General features: G+C 39.8%; 1 protein-coding gene and 1 non-coding gene across 2 annotated transcripts in view; one reads left to right on the forward strand and one right to left on the reverse strand.

Moving 5' to 3' along the window:
• Positions 1 to 12,158, forward strand: part of gjc1 (gap junction protein gamma 1) — a 59,923-nt gene that overhangs the window by 13,390 nt on the left and 34,375 nt on the right. The window lies entirely within an intron of this gene.
• On the reverse strand, positions 11,797 to 11,868 carry trnac-gca (transfer RNA cysteine (anticodon GCA)). Its single transcript has one exon. It is a non-coding gene; the product is annotated as a tRNA-Cys (tRNA).

Raw genomic sequence — 12,158 nt, forward strand, 5'->3', positions numbered from 1 at the left:
ATTCATAATACATTATAAGGCTTTGTATAAAAGCCACCATGCCAAGTGACAACAGTGTTTGAGTTGTTATTTAGAAGTTGTATACTACTGACCCCGAACTCCAATCCCATAAAAGTTTGTACGTTGTGTAAAACAAGAATAAAAATAGAATGCAATGACTTGCAAATACCTGTTGGCCTATATTCAGTCAAATACAGTATAAAGACAAGATGTTCAAATTGATAAGCATTATTGCTGTTCGTAAAGATTCTGAATTTGATGCCTGCAACATGTTCCAAAAAAGTTGGGACCGGGTCATGTTTACAGCGGTGATACATTATCTTTTGTTATAACAACACTCAGTAAGCGTTAGGAAACTGAGGACACTAACTGTTGAAGTTTTGTTCTCATTCTTGCTTGATATACTACTTCAGGTGCTCGACAGTCTGGGGTGTCTGTTGTCATATTTTATGCTTCATAATGCACCACACATTTTCAGTAGGAGACAGGTCTGTACTGCAGGCAGGTCAGTCTAGTACCTGAACTCTTTTATTAAGAAGCCACGCTGTTGTAACATGTGCACAGTGTGTCTTGGCATCGTGTCGCTGGAATAAGCAGGGACGTTTCTGAAAAACACGTTGTCTGGATGGCAGCATATGTTGCGCCAAAACCTGTATGTACCTTTCATGGTCATTGCCATGGGCACTAACACACCCCCATATCATCACAGATGCTGGCTTTTGAAGTTAATTCTGGTAACAATCTGGACGGTCCTTTTCCTCTTCAGCCCAGAGGACATGACGTCCATGATTTCCAACAACAATCAGAAATGTGGACTCGTCAGACCACAGCACACTTATGTGCTTTGCGTCAGTCCATCTCAGATGGGCTCGGGCCCAGAGAAGTCTGCAGTGTTTCTGGATGAATTGCAACAATTGTTAACAATCTTAGAAACATCATCATACCTGTTCATCTCTTATAATAATTTATGACTTGTTATGACTTGTCTTGCATGGTTATAAACGTGTACAACATAAATGTATATTGAATGTGCTTGTAATGCATCATAGATTTTATTTCCACCATCACTAATATAAATATTGAGTCACGTTAGCATGTAAACCCCAGCAGCCCAGTCTCTTTCTTGAATGTGTTGTTTTCTGCCTGTTATAACATGAGCCAGCAGAGTGGTGGCTCAATAATTTCACTCAATTGAACAAATACAAGAGGTGACGCTAATAAAAGGCTAGAAAGAGACAAGCTAGCACAGGGTTATTTTTAGCTGCTGTTCCATATACAACGTGTTCCTCCAGACACTAAGATGCTCTGGGGTCAGGCTCAGTGTTTACAGTCTCCTATGGAAGCCTCATACCTTAGACCAGATTTAACTGGAGCTTTACTGGAGCCTCGGCAATAACTAGAATCGGCTCTGAGGATATGTTGCAGGCAGAGTCTGGATTAAGGTTAGATGAAATTTTTAACCATGACAGGTGTTATCACCCTAATAAGGGATCATTTTCTGACATTTTTCTGACATTTCATTCCCAACTTGTTGTATTTTACAGACTGATGAGCTCAGTTGTAACAGGAGGACTGACTGTACTTCATCATTTTAGCTTTAAGAAAGTCAGTTCTTCTTCCTGAAGGACAGTTGGTGACTAAAGTTCTTGGATAAAATAAATAGTAAATTGTAAATTGTTTTAGAGCTGAATGAATTAGTCAGTTAGCTGATAAATTAGCAGGGCCTCACCAAACAGGTTGGGAAAGTTATATAAAAGAATTAAGCTATTACACTTTTAAAGGTGTCAGTAATTCATGCAAAAATGGCAGAAAATGCTGTTTTCAGTCTCTCAAAATGGAGATTTCCTGCTTTCTCTGTTTGTTATCATATTAAATTGAATATCTTTGGGTTTTGGACTGACAAAACAAGACATTTAAAGACATCACATTGGACTTTAAGTAACTGGGATGGACATTTTTCACAGTTTTCTTCAGCTCAAGATTAAACATAAATATAAACTTTCATCTATGAGGTTATTGGATAACCTCTAATAAATAAAACAGTTTCTACAGGAGCAAGTAAAAAGTTACAGATCATTTCTTTGCATGAGAATGTGAGTTCTCAGAGCTGAAAGTGGTGATCTTAAATGTTTTATTTTATCTGACCAACACTCAAAAAAAGAAGTGTAGACTAGATTATTTTTTTGTCTAACATCATTATTGAATTCCAAAATTTGTTTTATTGCATCCTTAATGCATTGGCAATATTGTTTACAAAACATTCATGCCAATAAAGCAATTGAATTGAGTTGAAATGACAGGCAGAGAGAAACCCTCTGAATGTGGAAAAAATCAATGAATTTAGGAAACACACTATTCAATAATGACAGTAGTTAATAGTTGCAGTATAGACAGGACAGATTTGATTGCAATCAAGTTACACAATTCAATAATATTGTAAGACAGAAGTTGCTGATGCTTTATAACCAGTGAATCGAGGAAAATCCCCTACGTACAACCTGTCAGCTTCTTCTTGCCTCCACGTTTTTTGGGCAACACAACACAAAAGCAGCAACTCCCACTGCTTTTTTCTTTCCTGTTACATCACCAACACGTGATGTGTCTCCCAGGACAGTCCTGTCCTGTCCTGTCCTCTCTGTCTCTTCTCCTGGAGTCATGTTTAAACAAAGTAACATTCATACATGAATGGGTTTCCATGGCCACAAGGCCTCAGGATTATCTGAGCCATAGCCCACCATGGTGTGATGGGTAGGAAAAACCCCAAAGGCGTGCACAGATGCTCTCGTGCTACTAGTGTAGCCTTGATGATAGCCTTACGGGCTAACACTTTGAGACTCTACGTCTAACACAAAAAAAGGGGGGGAAAAAAGATTCACTTGACAGAAACGCTCAAGGCCTAACTTTAAATAGCTCTGTGCCGTTTCTGTTTTTTCCTCCGTCTCTGTTTATTATTGGTGTGGGCCTCTGCTTCACAGGACCCTCTTGGATGCATTTAGCAGTCGAGGGAACTGAGCCTCTCTCCTAAAGAAGCCCTAAGACAGACCGTTTACATAAAGATTACATAAAGAACGTGTTTGTTCTGAGAATGATAATGACTTAGTGATTGTATGCGCAGGCCGTAGGGGAGAGCAGCAGCAGCAGTGGCAGCAGCTTCCTCGGCTGGCACAGTGCGATAGTCTCTGGATCTCATCACCGCTAATGTCTCTGGTTTGGCACAGGAACACAGGAGCAGTCGTGACCCCTCAGCCTCAGCCCACCTCTCTGTCCGACCCTCAGAGCAGACACACACATTTCACCCGGAGGTCACTGAACCTGTCTCATGCACTACACCTGATGATTTCTTTCTTTCAGTACGTATTCCTTTTCCCTTTCTCATTAAAGTTGTAATCCTTGGCACCACCCATGGTTACTGTGGTAACAGGAACTGCAGTCTAATACCTGAGCAAACACTGTTTGAAGAAATGGTGAAGTGTTTACAGTGCAGCCAAACAAACTTTGTACTGCACTACACACCTTTTTCTGACCAGACATTAGCCAGAAGCAACCTGAAAGGACCAGTGTCTAGGACTTTGTGGCATCTTGCAGTAAGGTTGTAGATTGCAACCAGCTGAATACTGCTTGCTGTAACCATCCGTTCCAAGCATGTAAGAGAAACTCCTGAAAAACACGAAAGGCCCTCTCTGTTTGGTTTGTCTGATCTAAACAACTGTAGAAACATGGTGGTTCAACATAGCAGCCTCTGTGGAAAAGGACTTGTGCCTGCTACTCTTGTCAAAAACATAGATTTTTCAACACATATCGATTTTGAATACTTGAAATGATTGCAGCGCTCATTTTCCACAACATTGATACACTAGGACCAGCTGCACTTTCTTCTCACTGACAGCGGCAGAAGAGATGTTGCAAATGGGCTGTGAGGTAGGAGTGTTGACGAGCCAGCGAACAGCAGCGTTAACTAAAAGCATTTAAATGTAGGACTGTAAAATGAGAATGGCAAATTCTGTGTGTGACTGTGACAATATTCTTCACAATCTGGTATCATCCACTGGCTATTTTTGCCTTGTTGTCACACACCTTAGCCAGCAGCTAGTCTACATTGACTGTCAGTTCAAATGGTGACATCCCATTGTTTGGCAGGATGTGTGGTCAAAGGTTGTGTCATAGACTTTCACAATAAAATTCTGCTGTCTGATCAGGCTTAATACTGCTGTATTAGTGGATCTAAATGTCAAAAATGCTGCACAATCATTTTCATTTTTGATTTCTCCATAAACAAAACATGATATTGTATTGTAGGTGTTATACAATTAGTCTGTGAATTTATATAAATATATTTCTTTAGCTCTTACACAACGTTCTTGGGGCTCACCTAGGTGTTTTGCCGGTGCCTGACTTGGTGTAGGATTCCATGCTGGGCTGTGGGTAAACCATTTTATGACTTTATGTGAATACAAAACATCTTGGACTTTCCATCTTACATGATATACTCATGAATATTTTATCTTTTGTTATAACAGAAGCCCTACACATGGGGAGTATCTGGATGTAAACAAATGCACTGTGTGGTCTTTAATGTGAAGAGATTTCATCAGGTTGCTGTGCGCTCTAGATGCTGCTGTGAGGCAGCCTGAAGGATTCACCCCAGGCAACAGCTGATTTATGGAGTCTATACTCTCAGCTTAGAGAAGAAGGTTTATTTCTTTAGGCAATTTTTAATCAGACACATTCTGGCATTTCCTTTGGAGTGTGCTGTGGTTGTATTCCAATGCAGTTTTTTAAAACTAATCATAGCAATCAGATTTTTTGAACATCACATTACTATTTGTCAAACCTTGGCCTGAAAATAGCTCCTGTGCAGCTCTTGTGCTTATTTAAATCTGTTCCACCGTTATTTTCTCTCTGTCCCTTTTCTTCTCTTTGCATTGCTTTCTCTCTCATTGTGGCTGGACGGCATCCAGACTGTTTTGATGACAATGTGAGCCTGGCTTCTGTCATTTCTGGGTTTTAGATCCAATGTCAGTGTGAGAAAAATCCGATTTTTGCACAACCAGACCTGTCAGTTGACATGGCGAGCATAGTTATATGATTAAAGTTGCATTGGAACAAGTGTAACCGTAGGCGAGAACGTATTGCTGCAAAAAGGGCTCTTTTTGTTTTCCAGTCATTCAGTATGTTTCCGTCTTGCCTCTTCTAGCCCTTGTATGCATCTCCAATCTTTTCTTTCCTCCCCTTTAAGTGTTTTGTAGGAAATCTGATTGCTCAGTTCCGTTTGCATTCACTCACCATCTGCTGAATTTGGCTGCAACTGTGAATCAATTCTTAATGTTGGCAGCTTGGCATTGACTTGCCTGCTCTGTTTCTTTGAACCTCCATTTCATCTTTTTTTTGTGTGTGGTCTCTGGTAGGTTTTGATCTCTAAACAGTAAACAAAACACCAGTCCAATCTATGCCTCTCAATAAAATAAAGCTCACAGAAAAGTCACCTCAACCAGCAATAACAAAGACGGAGCCTGAAATGAAATGTAACGTAAAATAAGGGATTGCTAATTGGATGTTTACGGAAGAGGTTTATAAATTAGGTATGAAATTGTCTGCTCTTGAAGTGGTGCAGTTATATGCTTTTGAAGCTGATTGATATTAATACAGAACTTTAAGAATTTTCACAGTTTTTTTTAAATACTCATTGACTAAATCCTTTCAAATTTGTCTCCTTTTAAAGAGACAGTAAGAAACTAAACAGATCAGGAAAAATACCATCTCCAGTCAAATCTTGTCAACCAAAACAACATGTGGCACACTGTGGAGAATTTATCCTGACAAGGCTTATGTCTTAAGTGGAGATATCTTCTTTGTAACTACTTTAGTTTATTTTTGAGAGATTCAGCCACAACAAAAAATGTATTCTAATACCTGGAGGTAAAAACAAGAGCCCACAGCCATGCTCGCGGCTATGTGAGGCTGTACTTATGCACAACAGTTCTTTGAAATGCCTGCTAACCTCAGCATGCTAACATGCTCACAGTGGCAATGCTAACACGCTGATGTTTAGCAGGTTCAATATTTACTGTTTACCATCCATGTTTAGTTTGTTCGAATACCAAAAACAAAACAGATATATAGCAATCAGGAAGCAACACAAACAATGCAATTCAAACATGTATTTCTTTCAAGTGAATTGCTAGTTATTATTCTGGGGGAAAAAACATTTCCAAAATATAACACAGTAATGTTAAAGAAAGTACTGAACTTTAAGATTATAATAGAAAAAAATAATATATAATATTTGAGTACTGTGAATTACAATAAGATCAACACATCAAGAAACAAACATCATTGCAATTAAAGATTATTCCCTTCAACTATAAGATTAGAAGATTTTTTTAAATAACTTTCCTGTAAATAGTTTCTATTTTCAATGCAAAACAGAATCATTCAATTTATAAAACATTACTTCAGTTTCTTATTGGTCAGTGTCCCTCAGTTAAAGGGGTGTTGGTGGTGGGGTTCAGTTCATACAACTTAATTTACTTGAAATTAAAAATATCAAAGAGAGGGATCGACAAAAAGTACATCATGAGGTGGAAATATATGTCATAATTATGCCAATATGCCAAATCAACTTGATGCTTTGATGGCACAACAAGTGCATTGCCAATGAATATTAGGTTAGAAAATACATTTGGTTGATTTAATGTGACTTCCAGACACAGAAACATAGATTTACATAGATTCATTTTGTTGATTGAACAGATACAGATACAGATGATGCAAAAAAATTTACAAAAGCATGCACATCCAAACATGATAATATTCATCGTGTCTGAAGAACCATTTGCATCCGAAACATCACATGATAGTATAGGGAAAAAATGTTGATGGCAGCACTAGTGTGCAGACTTTTTTGTAACAACAGTTTTTACAGTTCATCCTGAGAGTGACATGAATGTCTGCAGCAAATTTGATGGCAATCCATTCAGTGGTTGTCAAAACCTTCTATACAAAACCTTGTGGTGGTGCTAGAGGAAATGTCAGAGAATCGCCAAAGGCATTTGGATTCCTCCACCTAGTCCTCCACGAGTGTCTATACCAAAAGTTAGGACAATCTATCCAGTAATTGTGGAGGTATTTCGGTCTCTAGCAAAGTGGTAGACCGACAGACCAATATCCCTTTTCCATACACACATACTGGCTTGGCTTGGTTTGACTCAGAGCATCAGCCCAGCTGGCAGGAATTTGCATTTCCATTATAACAGAGCTACTTGTAGGTGTGTCAAGCAGCTGTAAAATGGTTGATAAACACTTTATTTTCTATAAAGTCTTCACAGATAACCCCCCCTGTTATTTTATTATCATAAAGCTTTTATTGTGAAACACCAAAATCAGAAAATGTTGGGTTTTTATAGGTCATGGGTTAGTTTCAGTCAGTGAGACATCATTGCAATCTGCTTGGAGGCGGGTTGGACTCAATTCCCTGAGAAGGTCCAGCAGACTTGGCAAAGCTTGGTGCAATAAATGTGTTAATGGAAATGCAAATCAGCACGGCACAGCTTGTCTCGGTGCGGCCAAAAGTGCCATTGGAAAGCCCCACAACAGGCTTCCCTGGATCTGAGCCGGTCCCACAGCTAAATTAGGGTCACTGCTGCACACTGTTAAAGATTTACCTCTTGACTTTCACCTATTAATCTACCATTTATGGCGTCATGTCTGCGGTGTCTCTCTGTGAAGCCTTTAATGAATTCAGTCTGAACTCTGAATCAACTCTTGTCTTTTGATAAACCTTGGCCCTTCCTGCAGCTGGGGTCCTCTGTCAGCCTACTTCGCTCCTCAAGGCGAATACAGTGGCAGTGCAGTGATAGTTTCCATGGTGCAGTCAGATGAAAGTGGATGATAGCTGATGAATGCTGTGCACTGGCACTGACTTATTACCCAGATATTAAAGTATAATAGTGTGGGAGATCCTTGTCCCCTGTCATTCATGGCCCAGCCATGGCCAGATATAAACATGAATGATGTCCTGTGGATTTGACAGAAGAAACAGGGTCAGGGTCGCTGTCTGCCAGCACTTTCGTATGGGTATTTTTTTTTGATCGGGTGTCCCACAACTGGAAGGATGTGCTAAAGCATCCTTGAGCGAGATGCTTAACCTCTACCATCTCCCAGCAGAGGGTTAATTACCCCCTCAAGGCAACGAACAAACTGCTGTTCTGAGGAAGAGAAATGTGCAGAGATGTTCTGTTCTCATGTCTGAGATGTTCATGGTGTACAAAGCAACAAAGCAATGATTCAGGCCTACAATAGTGAACTCTTCCCAGGTTTGACTGCAGTACATTTACATACTTGACATGATTGCACATAATTGCCAAGCTTGAAGCCTCAAAACAGGAAGGATTTTAAAACCAAAACGTGGGGTCTGGGCGGAATAAGAATGAATTTTAAACAATAAAAATTAAAAAAGAAGTGCAAATTATTTTTTTCTTTGGACATGTGCCGGATGCCACAAGTAGGCGGGAGTAGAGAGAGAAACTAATACTGGGAAAACCACAGATTCTGCCTTTTGATTTGTTTTTTGAGATTGAAAGCTTATTTTGATCCATTTTTGATTGAATATTGAAACTGTAACACCCCTATTATCTGGATATGGATCCCATTTTAATATCAGGTGTAAATGTGGTAATAGATTACAATTTCTGGAGAAGGATCATTTCTTTAACATGTAATTACAAGGGGTGATAAAGCAATAATTATGGTCTATTAGACATCACATGGAGGAGAACAAAGGTGGTTCCTTTCTCATGTATTTTACCATCGGCTCTTATTTTGGCGGGGCTCTCCAAACCAAGGGCAGCTCTAAAACAGGGTAAAGGGTTAACAAAGCCTTCAGCTCAGCTCAGAAAAAGTATAAAAGAAGTGGTAATTAAAGCCTATTTGGTGTTAACTTTCTGCTGCAGACAATCTTCAGGCTTTTTCAGAACAAATCATGGTTTTTTAATGAGGGCAAAACGAGGCTGCTTAATTTCAATTTAGCTAGGACAAGAATATAAATGTGCTGTTTAAAAACCCCATCTTTTGTGTTTGTGTGGCTGCAGCTCCGTGCGCTATAGAGGATTTTGTATGCTTTCAGAGAGATGCATCAGTGAAGTGAAACAAACGGCTAACAAGCAGTGGAAGCCAGGAACAACCCCCCCACAGAGCTGAAGATTTACAGACTCCACACAGGGGTCAATTACTGCACACGTGCACACACACAAAAACACACAATTTCGTCTCTTATTGATGAGATTGATTTGTGGTGCTCAGGCGCACTGCCCTGCCAGCTGATGTGTACAGGAGCTGATTAGAGAGGTGATTTATGACTGACCATGAATAATGGCTCTGTGAGCTCAGCCAGATTGACCTGCGAGGAGAGACGCCGGGGGAGCATGGCGAAAAGACAAATGGGTTAAGCGAGGTAAAGCGGGACAGAGGGAACGAGATGAAGGGGGACATAAGAGCATTAGGCTGCTCCTGTGCAGAAACCGGGCTTATTGTGAAGCTCATTGTCTCGGGCCAAAGCAGACCTGAGACCTGCCAACTGCGCTCATCTCCCGCTGCTTTGTCAGGGCTGACTCTGTGAACACTCACCTTACAAACAGACTTAAAGGAGAAATCTGTAAAATATTTACTGTAATAAATCATACAGTGACCATCAGAAATGAAGGACACATGCAAAGTTGAAACAACGCTCCTTTGAAATTTCTATTCCGATCCATAACTTGTGTTTTTGTTTACCTGCTTCATGTTAAATATAATTCAAATTAATGCAGGACGTTCACAGAATGAGTCAATGTTTTGAGTTGTAGGAAATTAATAATCTTTTAGAAGGTACACATCAGAGATACTCAATTTGCTGCCTGTGGCACAAATCTGGCCTTGACAGGGTGCTGAGTGGCCCTCCAGCAATTTCTAATTCACAATGTAAATAAATTGTTTCACCCTGGGAATTTTTTTGTTTGTTTATACATCAGTAAATATTCAATAATGTTACTTGGCTGTTGAGAAGTTGTATATTAATGTACACACAGTATACCAGAGCTTAAATATACTATTTGTCCTGTTCCTGCTAGGAACAATTAGTGGTTTACGTTTATTAATCCAACAGTGACTGCATGATGAAAGAGGTTCAAGGTGTGTTTAATGTTAGAAAAGCCAGGCGGATATCAGTTGGCTGATCCCGGCCTGTACTTAAGTTGTTCTATCTATCTTTCTTTGTTTATAGTTATTTATGATTATTAAAAGTACCAGTGAAGCTTATATCTATCGTATTTTTTTACTCCTTAATATCGGCATGCAGTTGAAGGTGTTAAATGAAAGTTCAATGAATAAATCAGCTAATTTGAAAACAACAAATTTCAAAGCAAGACGAGTTTTTGGCCTTTTCAAGCTATTTAATATGCCGTCTGCGGCTCCAATTCGCTTTTTATACTGCAGTACGTATTTTTGGACGTGCAGTTGTTACATACTGCTCCTTTAATGCGATGTATTAATAGACCATAAATCACAAACAGGTCCTTGAGGATATAATACAATGCAACACTAATGAGCGACTGATTAACAGCTGTCCTATTAAAGTCGTCCCTTTCTTAGCACCTGACATTTCACTTTAAACAAGCTAATAGTTTAACTTCCACCCTTCTAGCTAGCGTGAAATTGGCACTTAGAGCATCATGAGTCGTGGACATCTATTTAGGGTGTGACAATGAGTCAATCAGTTCTGAGCACGCATGACTTCCTGCAGAAATTAATTAGCATTGTGTAATGAAATGTGGCTTTCGCCCTCCGGCAGTGGGCTGTTTAAATCAGACGTCTTAGAGGAGCATGCAGTGACTTCAGGATCCGCGCTCCGTGTTGCTGCATCCCACGGCAGCGGCCCCACACACACATGCTGCCAGGAAGGAGAGCGCACAGAGGCCAAATGCCACTGCCAGCCACAGTTGAATTTGTTTACTGCAGATAAGTAGAGACATCCTTGCCATCACAGTGACTGAACGCTGAGAAGATGATTTTGGCTGAGCTTCTGTGGAGGAAGAGGAGGGGGATGTCTGCAGGCTCATGGCTCATGTTTGGCGTAAATGCGTCTGCATTAACGCACGTACGTGCAGCCTCACGATGCACAGGGCAGCATCGTATTCTAATTAAGGTTTTATTTGGGTTAAGCTGTTGACATGAACCCTTGATAATCTGCAACTGAGTCTCCCTGTTGACATGAACGATTCACTCAGCACAAGTATTCTTGTCTACCTGTGGTGTCTGCAGATTGACCAGTCTGTTGCCCCCTCCCTCTTTGAGTCCCTCTCTCTTTTTGATATAGATTGCAATTTTTGGACTGGGTCAATTTATTTCTTATGTTGCTTTTTAGTTTGGATAGCCCTCAATGCAAGTAAAATGCATCAGAGAAAGAGGTGTCACCTCTGAAAAGAAGGTTTAAAGGCATAATATGCAATATTTTCCTAAAAAAAAAAAAAAAAAAGGCATTAGCTCCTCTGTGTTGCTTGTAAATGGCTGCCATGGACACTCAAAACAGAGCTGTGTACATAAACACTGTTCCCAGTGTAAAACCTTCTGGCCTGTGACACAGCACGAGGTAAAAATGGTGCTTGAATTTAATGTAAACAGTTTCAGGGAGCATCTGCAGTTGAACTAGAAAGCATCTGAGCTGCTGTTAAATTCAATGCACTTCTCTACATGACATCCCACACACGTTGTTTGATATTTGGCTTCACCACAAAACAAAAGGGGATCATCTTATTGTAGTGGAGCAGGGGGCACCCAGAGTTGAACTGGGGACCTCTTGATCTGCAGTCAAATGCTCTGCCACTGAGCTATACCCCCCCTCTGTGTTTGTACTCACATCTGACTGATCATACCTAACATAATGAATGGGTTAAAAATGTTAAAAATAGAAGGTTAAGTTATAGCAATTAACTTTTTTTTAAGTAAGTAAATAGCAGGTGTATATTTGCCTCTACCGTGACTTGTTTTGTCTTTAAGTGGCTTATTAAAAAAATAAGAAACCCAGGAATACCTTTTAGATGGTCTTTTAATCTTTGAATGAACAGAATTTTTTACCTGACTAAAGATGTATTCCAATAAAGTAGGGGCACGATAAAAAAAATCACTCT

This window comes from Lutjanus erythropterus, chromosome 19, assembly GCF_056507025.1.
Source record: "Lutjanus erythropterus isolate fLutEry1 chromosome 19, fLutEry1.hap2, whole genome shotgun sequence".
Classification (NCBI taxonomy): Eukaryota; Metazoa; Chordata; class Actinopteri; order Lutjaniformes; family Lutjanidae; genus Lutjanus; species Lutjanus erythropterus.